Source organism: Narcine bancroftii, chromosome 13 (assembly GCF_036971445.1).
Source record: "Narcine bancroftii isolate sNarBan1 chromosome 13, sNarBan1.hap1, whole genome shotgun sequence".
In the NCBI taxonomy this organism is placed as follows: domain Eukaryota; kingdom Metazoa; phylum Chordata; class Chondrichthyes; order Torpediniformes; family Narcinidae; genus Narcine; species Narcine bancroftii.
The window spans coordinates 59720941-59741770 of NC_091481.1; the positions used below are offsets into that span (position 1 = coordinate 59720941).

The 20830-nt window shown below is 44.8% G+C and overlaps 1 long non-coding RNA gene across 1 annotated transcript; it reads left to right on the plus strand.

Moving 5' to 3' along the window:
* The first annotated feature begins 2410 nt into the window (after positions 1-2410).
* Positions 2411-19972, plus strand: LOC138748646 (uncharacterized). Its single transcript, XR_011348202.1, has 2 exons — positions 2411-2617; positions 19554-19972. It is a non-coding gene; the product is annotated as an uncharacterized lncRNA (long non-coding RNA).
* Positions 19973-20830: the final 858 nt, after the last annotated feature.

A 20830-nucleotide genomic window follows, 5' to 3' on the forward strand; every position in this document is an offset into this window, starting at 1 on the left:
GCCTGGATAGCACATAAAAACAAAGTTTTTCATTGCATCTTGGTACACCTGACGATAAAACCATTCAGTACTGCAGTCAATAGATGACTCCTTCAGTATTTGGTTGCGTGGCTGGTTTAGTGTATTCCTGTCCTTTTCTTTCTTTGGCTTGGCTTCGCGGACGAAGATTTATGGAGGGGGTAAAAAGTCCACGTCAGCTGCAGGCTCGTTTGTGGCTGACCAGTCCGATGCGGGACATGCTTTCACAAAATGACACACTTATTGATAGATATTATTTGCTCTCTGGAATGGTGGATTTTTGCACGCTTTCAGACTGATGCATTGATGCACTGTTAGGGTGTCCGACTGGTAAATTCTTACATTGCTTTATTCCCGCATTTTTTCTCTGAAATATTACATTGCCATTCTGGCACATCCGCATTGGTACACTCTCAGACTGTTGCATTCCTATTGCCTCTATTTCCTCAGTACACTTGCAGATTATTTACACAGATTGGTAACCACTGAGACTGCAACATAACATGTCAGATTGGTGCATTCTTTTGGATACATGTTCAAGTCGAGGATGCCCCAAACCAGCCACTCTCAACCTTTCTCTTTGGCACTGGCCACCCGTAGGGCTCATCTTACGGGGCCCCCTTCCCAGTGAAGCAGTCACGTTTTGGTCTCCTCCGGATGTCTACCGACTACATAACAAATATTTATGCTACATGAGGTGAAAACAAGGGCATCTACTTAAATGCATTGTTGCCTCATTGAACATGGCCGCCGAAGACTGAAGTCGCAATGGTACCCTCTCTATTTTGGATACTCTCTTTGGATGCCCCTAAATTGACGATGAGAATTTGTCATATACATAGGTACGATGTTCAGAGGCACTGAAATTCTTGCCGCAGCTACACAGGTCCAACAGATACACCAACTATAATTAAAAGAAAAGACGTCCATACGCCAAGACAGAAAAAGAGACAATAAGTATAAATATTTACAGTTGCAGTTAAATCAAAAATAAGTGATGTTTCAGATCACTACATTCTTATTGTAACACAGTCAGACCCATGCACTGTTAAAATGATAGGCAGTCAGAGTGGTTGACATTTGCAATGGTGCACTCTTAACTCCAATAAAGGTTCACGCCTAATGACGAGTTCACAAAAGGTATCGGTTACAAATGATCTTACTCAATTTGCTACACTCTCAAATTATTGCTCAGCACCCTTGGCAAATGTGCTTCCACACGGCCGCACACCTTCGACCGTGCACGCCTTAAATTGACTTGGTATCTTCTCAGATTATTACATTAACCATATAACCATACAACCATTTACGGAGTGGAAACAGGCCATGTCAGCCTTTCGAGTCTGGACCGGTTCACTAGAACAACTCCACTATCAAGGAGTACACAAGCTCGATGATTGGCTGCATCAGCAAGTGCATTGTGGATGCCACCAAGATCAGGTGCTTCACAAACAGGGATTCACGGTATCCCATTCATCTAGGCACGTTCTAAGCAGTGTGCACTCCTGCTGGCATGCTCACAAGCCATCGCCCTTCTTGAACGGCAACATCATGTGGAGAGGGCCACCCTATTGAAGCGGTTCCTGATTATACTGCACACTCATTGGTGTAACTCGGATCTGCGTCTGTCTGAAAATTACGTGATTTCACTGAGACAGATTTTTTTTCCCCCATTCATTTTCACGCTTTCGCCTTCAAAATTGTTGCTGCTCGACTGGTCTCGGTATGATTAGATTCTCCAAATTGTTCCATTATCAGTTTGCCAAATTGTGCTCTCATTGATGCATTAGGATTGTGTCTGCAAGTTTTACCTCAAATTTTTGCCTTCTCAATTGTATGCTCTTACAATTTAAGCAATAAGATTGTACTCAAGCTTTTTGTACTCAAAATGCTGCATTCTTGCAATGGTGCACTTCAGATTCATTATTTCCATAACTCACACACATACTGCTGCCCCTCGTACAGATTATTCTGCTCCGTCTGTACAGGGGCAGCACCTATTACTGGTACCCCTTAACAAAACAAAACATTTTCTCAGGTTCTCACAATTATTGGGGCACTGATCAGGTGACCGCGTGGTTTGATGAACTCGCACAATACACTCAGAACAGTCCACTCTCGATTACTCCTTCAGAAACTCACAGTCTTTCTGCGGATAGGTCAGTTTACTTGCCCTTAGAAGTCCAGTTGAGGGAGCTAATTCAAAATTAAAATGAAAATTAGACCTTCCTCTGATGCAAGAGAAAAAAAGTAATTTCTTATCAAGAACATCAGCCAAGGTAGATAGAGTAATGTGAGAGCTTCTTTTCTTTCTTCCTTCATTCTGCTGTTGTTAAGAGCAGAGCCCCCCCCACCCCCCCACTCAAAGGTCACACCCAGCGCACAACGTCTGACTGTCATTCTGGTTACATCCTATAACTGTGGCCCAAATACGTTCACAAATTCAACAGACACAGTGCCACACCCACAGCAACTGAAAGCATGGAGACATGTCCCAGCAAAGTGGCCCCAGCCATGAGCTGATTAAACTAAAGGCGGCCATCAGCAATCGTGAGGAGCAAAACAGCAGAGGCAGGAGATTCTGGAAACATCCAGCGAGGTAGGCCGCACCTGTGGAGAGAGAACAATGGGGTTAATATTTCAGCCTACTGAGCTGCTCTTTGAAATTTTAAATGTTGGAGTAAAGAGCAGGGAAAGGGAAAGGTACGGACGAAGGCCTGAGGGAGTGTAGAGACAAAGGAAGAATAGCAATGGGGAAAATTGATAAAATGTGGGTCTAGAGGAGCCATTCTCAACGGGTGGCATCTGGCCCTCCCGGGGGGCACAGCACATTTAAGTTAAAACCATGTTTTCTTTTCACCTCATGTAACATGAGAAGTACGGAAGAAACAAAAACTTGACTGCTTCACAGGGAAGGGTTCCCGTAAACTTTGAGCAGAGTCCTAAGGGCTGTGTTGCCAATAAACAAGATTGAGAATGAGAACAGCTGGTCGAGAGCTGTATAAATCATAGGAGCAGATCAATCGTTAGATGTCAGGTCAGAGGTGGACGATCATGGGGGGGGGGGGGGGGATCAGGGGTAGAGAGGGTGAGCAAATTTAAGTTATTGGGAGTCTATCTCGGAGGATCTTTCCTGGACCCAACACACCAATGCAGAAAGCACATCAGTGCCCCAACTTCCTCAGAAGTTTGCAGATGTTTGGTATGACACCAGTAACCTTGGCAAATTTCTACAGAGGTGTGGTGAAAAGGGTCCTGTCCAGCTGTATCGTGGTATGAGGACACCAATATCCCTGAGTGTAAAGCCCAGGTCATGATAGACAACCCCATTCCCACTATCAAGAACATCTACATGGAACCCTAACATTGGAGAGCAGCAGCAATCATCAAGGATCCACGCCACCCAGCACACACTCTGTTCTCGCTGCTGCCATCAGGAAAGAGGTACAGGTGCCACGTCTCACACCACCAGGCTCAGGAACAGCTGCTCCCCTTCCACCATCAGACTCTTCGACCACAAACTCAATCAGGAACTCATTTAAGGACTCTTACTTCTGCAGTTTATTGATTTTTTTAAAATCTCTGTATTGCACAGTCAGTTTTTTTATTTGTTTACATGTAAACATATCTCTTGAGTATGGTATTTTGCATTACCAATAAGTAGCAATTCTGCCTCACCCACAGGAAAAAGAATCTCAGGGTTGTTTTTTATGTCATGCACATACTCTGACATTAAATCTGAACATCTGAACTAACAGCCCTTGCTGCCCAAGGAAACCACGGCTGTGGTTGACATTCGGTGGTCCAATGCAAACCAAACCTGAACCCCACACCTAACCTAAACTTAAACCCCAAATCTAACCCCCAATTAATCCAAACCTGTACCCCCTCAACTAACCCTAACCTCAACCCCCAAACTAACCTGAACCTCAACACCCCAATCAACCAAGACCTGAACCCCACACCTAACCCTAACCCCCCCCAAGTAACACCCCCTTCCAAAAATCTGAAATCTGAATCAGTGAATCCAGTGCCTTTTCTATTTCACCCAATGGAAGCCAGAAATTGGAAGGCCACTTCCTCAATTTACCACCATTAAATCCCTTAACAAGACCATGCGAAATTGACCAGGACATTGATGAGAATTCCTTCACTATCCTCTGCCTGACTCTGGCCACATCTTCAGTGGTGGTGGGCCTTACTCTTGAAAAAGTAATCAAGCCAATAGGAAGAAACATTTCTCTTCTTTATTTGTTTACATCTGATAGTACAAGTACAACCTGCTGAAACCGCGTTCTCCGGTCCTCTGTGCAAAACACACAGACACACAACCAGACATGCAGGCAAACAATACATATTCAGGACAAGTATTCACATATACAAATAAATAGATAAATATTGTTTCGTGGCTAGGAGAGTCTCGGATGGTCAGTGTGAGCAGTTCCTTTGGACGTTCAGCGTTCTCGTTGCCCGTGGGAAGAAGCTGTTCCTCAGCCCGATGGCATTGGCTCTGATCCTCCTGCATCTCTTTCCCAATGGGAGCAGCTGAAAGATGCTGGGTATGGGGTGAAAGGGGGTCCTCGACGATTTTGTGTGCCCTCTTCATTCTACGATCCCGGTAGATCTTGTTGATGAAGCGGAGGGAGTGAGGGAGGGGGTTGCGGGGGAGTTGCTGAACTACTTAGAGACAAAATTTAGACAAAAAAAAACAAATAGAGGATGTTCTTGCTGTGAATACCGAACCTTGTCTCCACATGCAATGTATGTTGGTTGCTTTTATCAGTCCTGTCATGGATTGACACAGTACCTTGGCGGGGATAAGGTCAGGTAGGTTTATTCTTAATCTAAGATCACTCATAGCCTGCTGCAGATCTAGTTTGGCAGCTCTGTCCTTCAGGATTCAGAGAGCACCGTCAACAGAGAAGCTAACAGCCATCCTTAGTGATAGACAATAACATCCTCACTTAGAGGTCGTTCTTTCTATTTTTGACATTTCTTGAGGAGAAGATTCACAATCAGAATTTATCGTCATGAACATGTCATAAAATTCATTATTTTCTGGTAGCATCACTGTGTAAACATTTATATAAACCACCTTACAAAATAAATAAAAATAGTGCAAGGTAACTGTCAATGTAAGACCGTGACTGTGGTTTATTGATCATTCAGGAATCTGATGGCAGCAGGGAGGAAGCTGTCCTTTTGCCGCTGAGTGCTTGTCTTCAGGCTCCTGTACCTTTTTCCCTGATGGTAGCAGAGTGAAGAGGGCATGGCCTGGATGGTGAGGGTCCTTGAGAATAGAAGCTGTTTTCTTAAGACACCGCATTGTGTAGACATCCTTGATGGAGTGAAGTCTGGTGCCTGTGATGTTGCAGGCTGAGTTAACAGCATTTCCATGCCTTTTCTACATTCACAGCGTCTGCAGGCTTTGGCGTTTAACCCAACGGAGAGCAAATGTTGAGCCCAGCCAAGTAAATTTGCCCGATACAACAAAGACTTCCTGTTGAATACCGTGCACTCATCAGATTTGCTGGAAATCTAATTTACGATGATAGAGACAGGATATCTGACACAAAAACAGCTTCTTCCCCTCCGCCATCAGATGTCTGACGATCCTAAGGATGCTACCTCATTTTTTCACTAATTATCCATTTTTAAAAAATCGTGTATTTACAGAATTGTAATTGTAATTCTGCACAAAATGACAAATTTTATGACATGTTCATGTCAATAAATCGAATTCTAAACAGCCATAAAACTCCTTTAAGTAAAACTCGATGACAACTAAAGACATAGAACACAAAGAAAGGCAAAATCTGTCACTGAAAACAGGGAGAGAGAGAAATGGAAAAAAAATCAAAATGGAGACCAAAAGACAGGACAAAATGGAGACCAAAAGACAGGACAAAATTTTAAAGCGCTTTGAACAAAACTTGCAAGAGTTGATAAAATTCACCCCAAGGAATCAAAATGTATCAAGGAAAAGAGGGTGGGCAGAGGTCAGGGAACAAAATGGGATCCAACACTGAATGGTTTCTTTGGTCTACGTTACCGCAATTAAAATAAAAACAAGATGCTGGAGAAACTCAGCAGGGTCAATCAGCAAACTTTAAGCAGCAAAGATAATGACACATCACCAACGTTCAGAGCTTGAGCCCTTCATCAACGTGTGAGCAAAATGTAGGCAGTTGCCTAAACAAAATGGTGGTGGGGGGGCAGGGAGAGGAGCACAGGCAGGAGGTAATAGTTGGATAAGGATTGTTCGGGAAAATAGGAGGAGTAGGGGGAGGGGGGGTGGCTCAGGGGGTGGAGAGCTGGAGGAAAGGAGACAGAGGGACGGGTCAATCGCTCCACAGCAGATGCAATATCACTGGATCACCTCAAAAACAGCAACTCATACACACGGCTGCTCTTCAACGACTACAGCTCAGGCTTCAACACCATTATCCTCTCAGTGCTGGGCAAGAAGCTCCAAACCCTGGGCCTCTGCACCTCCCCCCACCCCCAACAATGCAAGTGGATCCTTGACTGTCTCGTCGGAAGACCACAGTCAGTACAAATTGGAAATGATGTCTTCTTCTCACTGACCATCCACACAGGCGCACCTCAGGATTGTGTACTTGGCCAACTGCTCACGAAGAAGACTCGATAGCAGCTATACCTTGTGAGGGGTTTAAGGAGATTTAGTATGTAATTATATACATACATACAACCCCAACCAACCAATTTTCCCTTGCAACCGCTGCAACCGTGTCTGCCTGTCCCGCATCGGACTTGTCAGCCACAAACGAGTCTGCAGCTGACGTGGACTTTACCCCTCCATAAATCTTCGTCTGCGAAGCCAAGCCAAAGAAAGAAAGATATGTATAGTGGAGAGCATTCTGGCTAGTTGCATCACTCTCCGGTACAGAGGTGCCAACGCTCAGGATAAAAATAAACTCCAGAGGGTTGTAAACTCGGCCTGTGACATCACAGGCACCAGACCTCACTTCATCGAGGACATCTACAAGAGGTGGTGTCTTAAGGAATCAGCCTCTATCCTCAAAGACCCCCCCCCCCCCTCCCCACCATCCAGGCCATACCCATTCTGCTACCATTGGGCAAAAATCTACAGGAGCCTGAAGACGAGCACTCAGCGGTGCAAGAACAGCTTCTTCGCCACTGCCATTAGATTCCTGAATGATCATTTTGACTTTTGGTGCACTATTCTTATTTATTGTTGTAAAGTGGTTTATATGAATGTTTGCCCTGTGAAGCTGCTGCACAACAACAAATTTTGTGACTTGTTCATGACAATAAATCTGATTCTGATTCTAGAGAAGAGAGGGAGAACAGGGAGTGGTCTAACAGAAACCAAAGAAGTTGATGAAAATGTTGGAGAGAGCCCAGACAGAATATTCGGAGTTGCTCCTCCAATTTACGGGTGGCCTCGACTTGGCAGTGCATGAGGTCAGGGACAGACGGGTTGGCACGGGAGTGGGGTGCAGCTTTGAAATGGTTGGCCACTGGGTGATCCCTGTCATTGATGCAGACAGAGTGAAGGTGCCCAGCGAAGCAATCTCTCAGTCTGCCTCCAGTCTCATGATGTAGAGATGGCCTCTGGATACAGTAAATTAATCCCGCAGATTGACAAGTGAAGTTCTGCTTCACTTGGGGAAGGGCTGTTTGGGGGCCCTGAGTTACAGTGAGGAAGGAGGTATGGGTGCAAGCGGGTCACTTCCTACAGACACAGGGGAAGATGCCATGAGGACGATGAGAGAGAAGGGAGTCATGAAGGGAGCAGTCCCTGCAAAATGTGGAGAGGGGAGGGGAGAGGAAGATGTGTCTGGTAGTGGGTTCAAGTTATTTCTGATGGAAATTGCAGAGGATAACAAACGGCCTGAGGCAGAGGATGATGGGGTAGTAGGTGAGGATGAGGCTGTTCTTGTTGCATCTCAGGACAGAGGGGGCAGGAAATGGAAGAGATCCAGTTAAGGGCTGAATTGGTGGTGGTAGAGGGAAAGTCACATCTTTTGAAGAAAGAGGACATCTCAGGTGATCTGGAATTGGGAGCAGACGCGACGGAGACAGAGGAATTAAGAGAAAGGAATAGAATACTCACAAGGGTGAAACATGAAAGTCTGCAGACACCGTGTTTGAAGTAGAAACACAATGCTGTGGAAACTCAGCTGGGGCATTCAGAGGAGGAGAGATTGAAATAAAAGAGGGGAGTGATGAATGATATGGTTGATGTCTCAGCCGCAATAGGGAGTAAAAAGCGGACAGGGTGTCGAAGAGGAGGAAGAAGGCTTAAGAAGGGGGTCTTCAGAGGGAGATGGAGAATCCTGGTTGGGCACAGAGATAGCGTCGATGGAAGATGAGTTTGGCCTTGTGGCACGCACTTACTGGAGATGAAGAAGTGTAGTCGTGGGAGTTGGTAGGCTTGCAGAATATGTCTGTCAAAAGTTTGTCCCCCGAGATGGAGACAGAGAGATCAAGGAAGTGTCGTTGGAGGTGGACCGAGTGAATCTGAGGTTGGGGTGGAAGTTAGAGAGAGGTGGACTCTGCAAGGAAACTGGCATTGAATCAGGGGCAGGCATTCACTCAGGTTCAAGTTGGCTGCAACCACAAGGAAAATAATCACGTTATAGAGAGACAAGTCACTGAACCAGATGCCTGATATCCCAGAAAGTCGCTAGAACTGTGCAGTAGCCCGAACTTTAATCTTCCAAAGACCCTTTGATCATTTATGTACACTGAAAAGATTCTTCATGCTTAACTACTAATTAAGAAAGGTGAGAGGGAGAATTCAGAGAATTATGGTAAGTTAGCTCAGTAGCTACTTCTGGATAAACAAAGGAGACCGTGATTATGGATAAAATGACTGCAAAACCTAAAAATTCCCAGCTGATCAGAGAAAGGCAGTGAGTTTGTAAGGGATCAGTCAGGCCCGACCAACCTGATTGAATTTTTGTGAGATAATTACAATAGTGAAAAAAAAATTGTCTGCAGATGTTATTTACTGTCTTCAAAAAGGTTTTTGATAAAGTCCCTCAGGGGAGACTGATAACAGCTCTGACAAATAAATTAATGGATGCTGTACATAGTAAACAGCGAATGTTGAAGAACACAAGAACATTTGAAATAGGAGCAGGAGTCAGCGATCTGGCCTGTCGAGCCAGCTCCGCCGTTCAATGATCGGCTCATCTCCATCAACCTGCCTTTTCCCCTCATCCCTTAATTCCCTTCTATGTAAAAATCTATCCAACCTTGTCTTAAATATATTTACAGAGGTCACCTCCACTGCTTCAATGGGCAGAGAATGCCACAGATTCACTCCCCTCTGGGAAAAGCAGTTCCTTCTCATCTTCATCCTAAATTTACTACCCTGAATCTTGAGGCGATGTCCCCTCGTTCTGGTCTCCCCCACCAATGGAAACAACTTACCTACCTCTATCTTATCTATGCCTTTCATTCCACATCCCCTCTCATTCTTCTAAATTCCAGCAAGAATAGTCCCACACGACTCAATTTCTCCTCAATCCCCTCTCATCTCTGGAATCAGCCTGGTGAACTTGCTCTGCATCACCTTCTTCCTTTCTTCCTCAAGTAAAGAGACCAGAACTGCACACAGTGCTCCAGATGCAGCCTCACCAGTACCTTGTACAGTTTGAGCTTAACCTCCCTGCTCCTAAATGCAATCCCTCTAGCAATGAAGGCCAACATTTTATTGGCCTTCTTGATAACCTGCTGCACCTGCAAACTAACCTTTTGCAATTCATGCACAAGCCCTCGCGAGTCCTTCTGCAAGGCAGCACGCGGCAATCGCTTGCCATTTAAGTAATTATCTGATTTTCCATTTTTCCTTCCAAAGTGGATAACTTCACATTTACCAACATTGACCTCCATCTGCCCATTCACTTAACCTATCTATATCTCTCTGCAGACTCTCCATATCCTCTGCACCATTTGCTTTGCCACTCAATTTAGTGTCATCACCAAACTTAGATACTCTACCCTCTGTCCCTTCTTCCAGATCGTTAATGTACATCGTGAATAGTTATGGCCCCAGCACCGACCCCTGCAGCCAAACACTCGCCACTGATTGCCAATGCGAAAAATGCCCCGTATCATAACTCTCTGCTTTCTATTGGTTAACCAGTCCTCTATCCGCACTAATACTTCTCTATGCATCCTTATCTTCTGTACTAGTCTTTCATGCGGCACCTTACTGAACGCCTTTTGAAAATCCAGGTAAACAAACCTCATCTGCTCCCCACTCTCTACTGCACTTGTTATAGGGTCTCTGATTGGAGCTAGTCATCCGTTTTTGGGCTAGTTGGTGATTTTAAAGGGACCTGTGGGTGAAGTCACAGCTGAAGCTTTAGTATTCAAGTAGTAGGTGTACCCCAGACTTGAGTGCTTCCCGTGAATGGTGGAAAGGCAGTGTGAAAGGATATCTCCCTAACCAAGGGGAAGCTGCCCAGATTTTACCCCTCATTATTAATGAGGTGGGGAAAAGATGGTGGCATTGCTGGAGCTACAGCCAATGGCACTGCCACTGGCACGGACCTGGGAGTGCGGAAAGCTGAGACACAGCGCTGCTCTGCAGGGTCCTACTACCTGGCCGTGATGCCGATGGCTCTGCACAGACTTTATACTGTCTGTTAGAGAAGCCGACAGTTTTCTTCTTAACATGCTGTAACCTCGGAGGTCTGCACCCAAGATGTCAGCGCCTGTCCTCGTACAGCTTACCACAAGGTGCGGCAGATTCCAGAGGAGCATCGGACTGGCTCAAGGGACCGGAAACTGGGGAAACACTCCCCACTGAGAATGAGAAGGCTAGGAGATGACTCCGCAGGACAATGACTGTGGCAGCAGACCAGCGAGGGGCTGAATGACCCAGACAGGCTGCTGGATACAAGGACTCACACCAGGCTGCGGGCTACTGGAGACTGGCTTGAGGGCACCAGACATCGGAACTGGGATTCGAGAGCATGCCAAGTGCAAGACAGGCTTCCAAAGAGTCTAGGGAGCTGAAAGCTTCCTGATCGCCTTGGAGATTTTGATTTGGAGCTCGGGATACCAGTGGAGGAACAGGAGTCTATGTAGCTGCAGTGACTTCTGGAGGTGAATCCAAGGGCACACTGACGAATTCTCTTTTGCTTCTTCTTCCACTATTGTTGGGAATGCCAGGTGATACACATGGCAACTCTTTGTTTGGCTGACAGCAGGCAAAATTTAATGTATTTTGCATATTATTACATTTTGTACATGTCAATAAAGGAATCTTGAATCTTGGGTGGGCAAGAATAAAAGCACAATGCTGGAGAAACTCAGCAGATCCAACGTTGTATAGTGAAGATAAAGATACAGAACCAACATTTCAGTCTTGTAATGTTCTATGGTTCTATAGGTCAGTGGGACGAGGCAAAAAGAAATGTTTGGCACAGACTAGAAGGGGCCTGTTTCTGTGCTGTAATTGTTCTATGGTTTCGGCCTTGAGCCCTTCATCAAGGTATGAGCAAAATGTAGGCAGGCTCCTGAACAAAATGATGGGGGGTGGGGTGGAGGGTCCCACAAGCAGGAGGTAATAGGGAGGGAGGGAGGGAACACCAGTAAATGGGGGAAGGGGATGGCTCTGTGAATGGAGAGGGAAGGGGTCGGGGGGTGGAGAGCTGAAGGAAAGAAGACAGAGGGATGGGGAAGAATGGGGAAGTGGGCTAGCAGAATCCGGAGAAATCGATGTTAATGCCATCTGGTTGGAGAGTGCCCAGACGGAAAAATAGGGGAAGCTCCTCCAATAAGCTGGCCTTGGTTAGTAAGGAATCTTTAACCCGAAACATTGGTAATGTATCCTTATCTTTGCTATATACATTATTTGACCTGCTGAGTTTCTCCAGCATTGTGCTTTTATTTAATCACAGTGTCTGCAGACTGACACGTTTTCCTCCTGGTTGGTCAGGAGTCTACCTGCCCCGCTTGTTGCCCCTTCTCTGCTATCTCTGCTCCTCTTTCTCTCCTGCCTCTCCTACAAATTTAAGGAATACCCAACAGGGTCCCAGTGACACAGTGATCGCTTTATCCTGGTGACTCTGGTGAATTACACTGGGCAACAATTTTTTTTCAATAGGCTTGCTTCCTGAGAAAAATATTGGCAATTATGATAGACAACTTTAAGCTGAATACAAAGATAATTTAGCATATTTGATCGCATAATGATGCTGACACATTGCATTCGTTCAAATGGTCCAATAGTGTATGATCGCTGATTTCCATTTGTACTCGGCATCTGATACCTCTCATGTCAGTGACCAACAATAGTCGGCCAGCATCGGTGGATTCCAGTTGGCCCTGATACCACTTTTCCATGATCGCAATGTCCCGGTGAAACCTTTCACCGTGTTCGTTGCTGATGGCAGCAAGATCAGCCGGGAAGACGTCCAAGTACGAATGCAGAAAATGAATTTTCAGCGACATGTTGCACTTGAGGTAGACTTAAAATATGATAGGAAATCCCAAAAATAGGTTATATCTAAAAACCGGTACATGATAGGAGATATTTAAAATGAGTCTCGTGATCAGTTGCCCAAAATCCATTAAATACACCCAAAAGTGTTCAGGAAGCAAAATCTTCATCGTCCAGTGTTAATTGGCCTTCAGCAGAACTCTTGCACTAACTCTCACTTGGGTAAGGTCCTCAGAGAATTTCATCTTAAGATACAGCATCTCCCATAAATCTGCTTACTGCCTCTTCTTTGGACTCCAGCACTGTGTGAATGTCTTTAAGTACCTTTTGAAATCCTCTGCAGTGCCTAGATCGATTCCAATTTGACACCCATATTGAAAAAGGCCATTAATTCAAGTTCTTCATTATCCAAGAAGTAACCAAGAATGTAGCCTCTTTAATGAACACCAGCAGGAGACTAGCGGTTTAAGGACTCTCTCAAGGGTGTTCTTTCTTTAACTCCATTATTCAGATATTATCTTCCGCTAAACGCAACTAATCCCTGAAAATACCTTCAGACCGCTTTATATTCGACCTGGCTGTCTAGCTTCTAAAGTATGCAGGACAAGAACCACCTGAAATTACATGCAAGGATAAGACAAACCTTGTACACAATTAATATGGACACAATACATGTCATTGATTCTGTATTTCGGGATATGAGAAATACTAGATGGAGTCGGCTTTACAGAACTTTGTAACTGCTCCATGGTTCAAATAGTCTCACAGATTATGTGAATTTGGCCTCATCTATACTCCCTTGCGCGGTCCCCATCACCTAAAGAGCAAAGGAGTTAAACACAAAAGTCTGCAGGTGCTGTGATTATCGTAAAAACGAGGAAGAACTCAACGGTCTCGCAGTGTCCGTAGGTGGTAAAGATATATAACCAACTTTTGGGCCTGGGCCTGAAACCTTCTCCAAGGCCCTGATGAAGGACTCAGGCCCGAAAGTATTTTTACCTAAAAACCAAAGATCTGTTTCAGTCTTGAACAATGAAGCATCCTCCACAGTTCCCCACACGGTCTTTTGAGGGAATAAGGTTCCTCCTTAGACGGATTATCCCTATATTTTGATTTCCCTCAAAAGGAAATGCCTTCTCATTATCAGGCCCCTTCATGTTTTAGACTCCATTCATCTAAGCTCTAACCTACTCAACATTCCAGCAATTGACCCAGCCAAGCTTCTCTAAACTGGCACTCATTTAATTCGATCACTCTGTAACTTGAACTACAGAACACTACCACAAACAGGCCCTTCAGCCCATCTAGTCCATGCTAATCTATTTATTCCACCTTGTCACCTCAGACCTTAGCCTGCCCTACCTCTATCCAGTCTTCTCTTCATTGTTAACATCAAACCCATATCCACCACTTCCGCTGGCAGAGTGAACAGAAAAGTTCAGTCCACAAAGACTACATGTGCTCATCTATGCTTAGGACCCATACATAGCACTGAACTGAAATAAATCAGGGTTTTCCAGAAAATTCAACACTTTTGTGAGCAACTATTCTCTTGTGGCCGGAATCTGCCAAGGATCTTGTCCAATGAAAACACGATGCTGGAGAAACTTAGAAGGTCAAACAGTGCATGTAGCAAAGGTATAGAGACATAACCAACATTTCTGGCTTCATCAAGGTATAATGAAGAGCTCAAGCTGGAAATGTTGGTTATGTCTCTTTATCTTTGCTCTGTCACATACACTGTTTCACCTGCTAAGTTTCTCCAGCATCATGTTTTCACTTCAATCACGGTGTCTGCAGACTTTCATATTTCAGCCATGATCTTGTCCAGTTTGAGGCCAACCAATTGGAAAGAGGGAGTTTCTATCAAATCTGCTTTAATCACATTTACTGCACCCACATCCTGTAGAACTCCTGGATTACATTTTTAATTAGTTGTCAGCAAAAATCTCTTCCCATCTGACTCTGATTGAGTCTTGGAGGGTTGCCCACAGCAGGTTTGCTGTCTGGTAGGAAGTTCTAGATAGTGGTTTCATCCCAGGTCTTCTATTTCTGCCTAGTCCTGAGGATCGGGTGCAGGTTCAAGAAAGGCCCAGATGGGCGGCAAGCTGAGAGATTCATTAAACACTGATGGAGGGGTCGTGCGGTGGGGGGGGGGGGGTGTTGGGGAGGAAGGGGGTGAGACCTGGCACTGTGATAATGGCTGCTTCCTCTTTCTATAAATCCGTCAGAGCAGAAATATGGGACGAGCAGTGACTGGCAGGAATTGACCAATGGAGTCCCTCATGACTATCACGAGGGGGTCATGACTATGTGCTCTATTTCTTAATAAAGATGGGGATAGAATATCACAAGTCAAAATGTGAAGAACATTGTGAGCAGTGTGGATTATCGATGGGTTAACCAAATTGGTTCAATAGATTACAGCACAAGCTGTGGGTACTCATCTACTTTGGAGTAATGGACTACTTTGTAAGTAGTAAAACCATGGGTGTTCAGAGAGATGTAGGGTTCAGGTACATAAAACATCAAAATGTCCTGGACAGAAATGGTTTATGATAGGGCCGTAACACTCTAAAACCCGAATAAAGCTACATATGTATGAGCATCTTTGCCAACGCTTAAGTCAGGTCATCTCAGCTCTGGAGAGATAATACATGAGGAGAACCTAATCACAAAGGGAAAAATATCACTATGTGACGTCATATGATAGAACATATTACATTACACCACAATTAACAAATAGGTTCTCATTTCCTCATTTCTGAAATCTTCAAAAAAATAACCCACCCAATCTAAGAAAAAAAAGACTAGGCAGCCTATCCTGAGAATTTATTATTAAAAAGTAATTGCCTTGTCCACACCAACAAAGAGAAAAGAAATAAAATATAGTCTGGAAGGGAAAATAATTCTACTAACTAAGTCGTGTGGTAGTAATTTATAAAAGGCCGCCAGACTTAACAGAAGTATCAAATATCCGACTTCTAACTTTCTCTAAACTTAAACATGACACAATTTGAGAGCCACTAAGTCAAAGTCGGTGGATAAGAATCTTTCCATAAGATCGCTCTTCTCGCCAACAATGTGGAAAAGGCTACAACCTGATGTGTGGAAGGGGAAACTTGTCCCACCTCTGGAACGGCACCTGAGTTCCAAGGGCTATGAAGAGAGAGAGAGAGAGAGAGAGAGAGAGAGAGACACACACACACACACACACACACACACACACACACACACACACACAACACACACACACACACACACACACACACACACACACACACACACACACACACACACACACACACACACACACACACACACACACACACACACACACACACACCAGAGTTGCATTCAATGCAGTTGAGAAAGTGGAAATGGGGTGATTTTATTTAAGCGGTAGTGAGAGAGCGAAGCTCTCTGCTGGTTGTAGGTTCCTGGAATTGGGGGTCAGTCAAAAGCAAAAGGGTGCCAGGAGGGCAGTTCAGAAACACTTCTGCATGCAGAATGAAATTTGGAACATAAATGGAAATTGATGGTTAACTTTACAAATAATATTCAGTTTTTTTTGGTCAACCAATGATTTTAAAAGGGGGTGATCCAGGGCTTCTGGAATTAGCCATGGTCACACTGAATAGCAGAATATGCGCAAGATGCTTGTGCATTCCCGTGTTCTGAGACTACAATGAATGAGGGCAGTTTGAGGTACTGAGTCTGTAGTACAGGTACTCCCTGACTTGTGACCTATGCGATTCACGTCCATCTGCACATACGACCGGAAAAATATACAAATAAAAAATATAAACTTTTCACAGATTATGTTGTATTTGACAAACCATAATAGGGATACAGGGCACATAAGAGCCTTGTTAGTCAGCGTCCCGGGATCGGTAGGCTGGGCGCAGCCATCTTGATTCCTGTGCACATGAGGAATCAAAATGGCCACACCCAGCTTACAGATGCTGACTAACAAGGTAACTATGGACAAGAATGTGGAAAGATTTGCCAAGGTTGGTCAACAAATTCAGGAAGTTTTAGGTTGTTACCGTCAAATCTACGATGAAAAAAGAAATTTGATTAAGGAGTTTGCTTCAAGGTTTCGGTACTCCACATGCGCAGGCCAAATTCTAACTTACGTCCATTTTGAGATACGACCAACCCTTCAGTCCCAATTATGGGTGTAAGTCGGGGAGTACCTGTACAGCGGCAGCAGCAAGGCTGTGGGTGCAGTGAGTTGGAGGAGCAGGTTTGAATACAAAAGTGTGAGGGACATGGATACAGTGAATGCTCACAGTTTCCACCCCCCCCCCCCCACCAATGCTATTCAAATCTAGATCCTGAGGGCATGGGTTTAAGGTGAGATGGATGAGAGGGGTTGTCTGGGTCTGGGTGAGTAGTGACATGTCATGTAGAGAAGCACTTCCCAATGTCAGCGCACTCAACGTGCAGCATAGGCTCGGAATGAGGGCTACACTTTGCTTGGCTCCAGGGTCACACAGCACTCCCTTCCTTCTGCTGAACCCGATCCTCCCTTCACCACTTTAAGGTGCTCTGCAACCCTCATGTCCTCAGGGCTGCAGACCTGTGGAAAGGAAGTGCAAAGTATTAACATGGCAAGAAACGTTTATACTACATCTGCAGATTTCAGGCGCAGCCCAGAATATGCCAATGTCTTGGGGAGAGTGAGCATCGCCCAATTCGGCACCCCTTTCTCCAACGCCACACTGTGCAATCCAGAAGCCCTGGATCACCCCCTTACACAACCTCAGATCTCTGTCTCTCACAAAGCTTGACACTTACCTCCCCTCTATCCGCAATATATTGAGTGCTAGTTGGTCTGCCTGGTCACTCAGCGGCCTTGTCCAGAGAGGGGATTGCCCCACCTTGGAACCACCAACTCCTAGGTACAGGCAGCAATGAAAGAAAGAGAATTCATAACGTGTCTGATGGCAGAGCTTTGCTTTATCCATCCAACCATCACAGAGATGCAAAGGCACTAAAGTAAGATTTGTTACCCATTTCATCTGGCTAGATTCAAATCAAATTTATGGTCATAGATTGCACAAGTAAACCTGACGAAGCAGCATTCTCCAAAACTTCCATCTTCCAAATCTAATGTAAAAGTAAGGAGATTGAGGCAAACAACACGCAAGTCTATACTTGGCGGAGAGCTAAGTGACGAGCATAGCAGACAACAACTCAACGCTGCCCTACATTTGCAGCAAATGCGGTAGAGCCTGTGGCCGTTCCAGAATCGGCCTCCACGGCCACGGTCAGCGCTGCTAAGCAAACCAGAGGCGCAATACCCACGGTTGATCATGGCCAAGAAATTGCCATGTAAACTGCACCTACCTTTCAGCTCTGATTATAAACTGCATCTACCTTCCCAGCTCCCAAGACCTTGGGTTTCTCTTTGCCCCAGCCCTCGGTCATTGATGCGGGGCAGTTCACCCTCAACTCCTCCCATGCCTCTATGTTGATTTTGCACAGTGTAGCATTCCTTGGTCGACATCTTATCCAAGCCTTGTCTGATTTTCTGTGGGGACACTTACTCTCATTTGGATTTTTTTTTTCCTCTCTGACATTTTTCGTGGATGGTAATGTGAAGAAGTGTACAGACAGAACCCTGCCGATTATTTTCTCATGCTGTGTGGAAAGAAATTTAAAAAAATCTTGGTTAATTTTAGCCTCTTTTCATAGTTAGTTGCTGTGCCACATTTTAACAGTAGTGATGTGTGACTGGCCTATTTAAAAATTAGGTCTGATATTCAAAAAGTTGTTGAAGAACCATTGATCTGAACTTATTGTCATTAAAACATTAGCATCAATTAGAAATGCGAAAACAGCAGGAATGAGTTAAATCTGTTCTCTCCACCTTATCACATTCCTCCCTCTTGCTCTTTCATCCCTCTTCACCTTCGCTGTCTCTGGATTTGGAATGGAACGCATTTTCACAATTAATGGCAAACTGCTCCACTTTTGGCCGCTACTCTCCAGATCCGAGGTGACCTGAACTTCCAGCTGTATGTACTGATGAGTCATAAAGTCGCCCCGTGTCAACTGATTTTGCCATCTACACTAATCTCTAGTGTTGCCCACACTAGGCCCGTGTCCTTCTAAACCTTGCCTGCTGAAGCGTCTCTGAAATGGAGATTTACCACTTCCTGTAAAAGCACACAGTAAATGCTGGAGAAACTCAGCCGGTCTTGCAGTGCCCATAGGAGGTGAAGATATGACTGACGTTTCGGGCCTAAGCCCTCCTTCAAGGAATAAGCAAAGAACAGGAAGGTGTAAGAATAAAGATTGAAGACTGGACGGGGAGGAGTCCAGACCAACAAACAATATTAATTGGATATGATAAGAGGAGAGGTAATAATTGATTTTGGCTCTGTGAAAGGAGAGAGACAGACAGACAGACAGATAGAGAGACAAGCAGATAAACAGGGAGACAGAGACAGACAGACAAAGAGAGAGAGAGAGAGAGAGAGAGAGAGAAAGACAGATAGACAGGGAGACAGAGACAGACAGAAAGAGAGCGGGAGAAAGGTGACAGAGGAAAGAAGAAGGGGGATGGGGTTTAACGGAAACTGGAGAAGCCAATGTTAATGCCATTGGTTGGATGGTGCCCAGAAGGAAGATGAGGTGTTGTTCCTCCAATTTGCAGGTGGTCTCAGACTGACAATGCATGAGACCATGGACAGCCACCACTTCCTGTCGCAATCAGTCCACATATCAACTAGTCTCTGTGCTAAAAAAAATTTCCTCTCAAATATCCATTAAACTACAAAAACCCAAAAGTAATGAAGGGTTCTGACCTGAAACCGCGATAATTTTTCTCCCATCTATGCTGCTCGATCCACTGAGTTATTCCAGATTGCAGCATCTGTAACTTATGCATCTAAAACTCCTTGCTCTCATGTTAGAGCGAGGTCCTCTTGTTTTTGATACCCCTACCAAGACAAAAAAATTCTATCAGCCCCTTATGTGCCCCATAACATCTAACATTTCCACTGTCCTAATACAGACCTGCTCCAGATGATCCTCTCTGAACATTTTTCCATGACATATTTTTTGCATTACGCAGATCACGCAGAGTCATGTGGATTGTTGTCTGAGGATGGTGCTCAAGATCATCGAGGACCCCCTCCACCCCGCACACGACATCTTTCGGCTGCTCCCATCAGGAAAGAGATGCAGGAGGATCAGAGCCAGCAACCCCAGGCTGAGGAGCAGCTTCCTCCCATGGGCAGTGAGAACGCTGAACGACCAAAGGAACTGCTCACACTAACCAGCCGAGACTCTCCTATCCATGAAACAATATTTATTTTTACATATATCTATGTATGTATATGTAAAAACACTTATCCTGCATACGAATTGTTTGTATGTATGAGCGTTATGTCTGGTTGTGTGACTGTGTGTTTTGTACTGAGAACCGCAGAACGCTGTTTCGTCAGGTTGTGCTTGTTCCATTAAATGACAATAAACTTGACTTGAAAATGCTGGGTTGTTTCTGTTTACTTATTACAGTAATTCAAGATTCCTTTATTGCCATGTAATAGTACAGAACATGTAATGTAACACAAAATTGCCTTCTGCCTGCCATAAGGCCGATAGAGTCACCATTAGTGTTGCCTGGCACGGCTTACAGTACGAGAGAAAGAAGCAAAAGATATAATGATATTGTGGACCACATGGCAGCAACATGCTATCACATTGTAGTGATGTGATTCATTGATGCAGTCGATAGAATTGTTATTTTTGTAAGTGGCCATGGTCCATTATTGAGCAAGCATTACACTGTTTAATTCTAGTAATATGATGTTGCCTATGGTTTCATCTGAACTGCCAATCGCCATCAACCCTCAGCATATTTACTGACTGTAGTGGTAAATTGATGTGTGGCACCCTATAGTGGTGTTGAAGTAATGTGTTGTTGTGATGTATCTCGCAGCCCCAGAGTAAAAGTAATATACTGTTAGGAATGTGAAATTCTGGAAAAATTTAGCAGGGCATCGAAGGAGACGGAAACGGAAGCCCCTTACACACTGCCAACTCTCCTGGCATGCTGCACCTCTAGGGCCCTTTGACACTGCACCGTGATTTACTGGTAAATCGGCAACCCCGGCATTTTGAAGGGGGTTCCGTCTCCGGCAGTGACAACGCTTTTGCACCGCCAGAAGGTGATTAATGAGTTAACTCGGCCGGGCTCTGACACTTGCCCCTACCAAGTGTCAGAGCCCCGGTTTAACTTAGCAGGACCTTAACTCGCACTGCCAGGTTGGTACGTTTCACATGCACGATTACAGGGAATGGACCTGCTAAATTAGCCAGTTAACCCACACAGAATAGGCAGTGTGA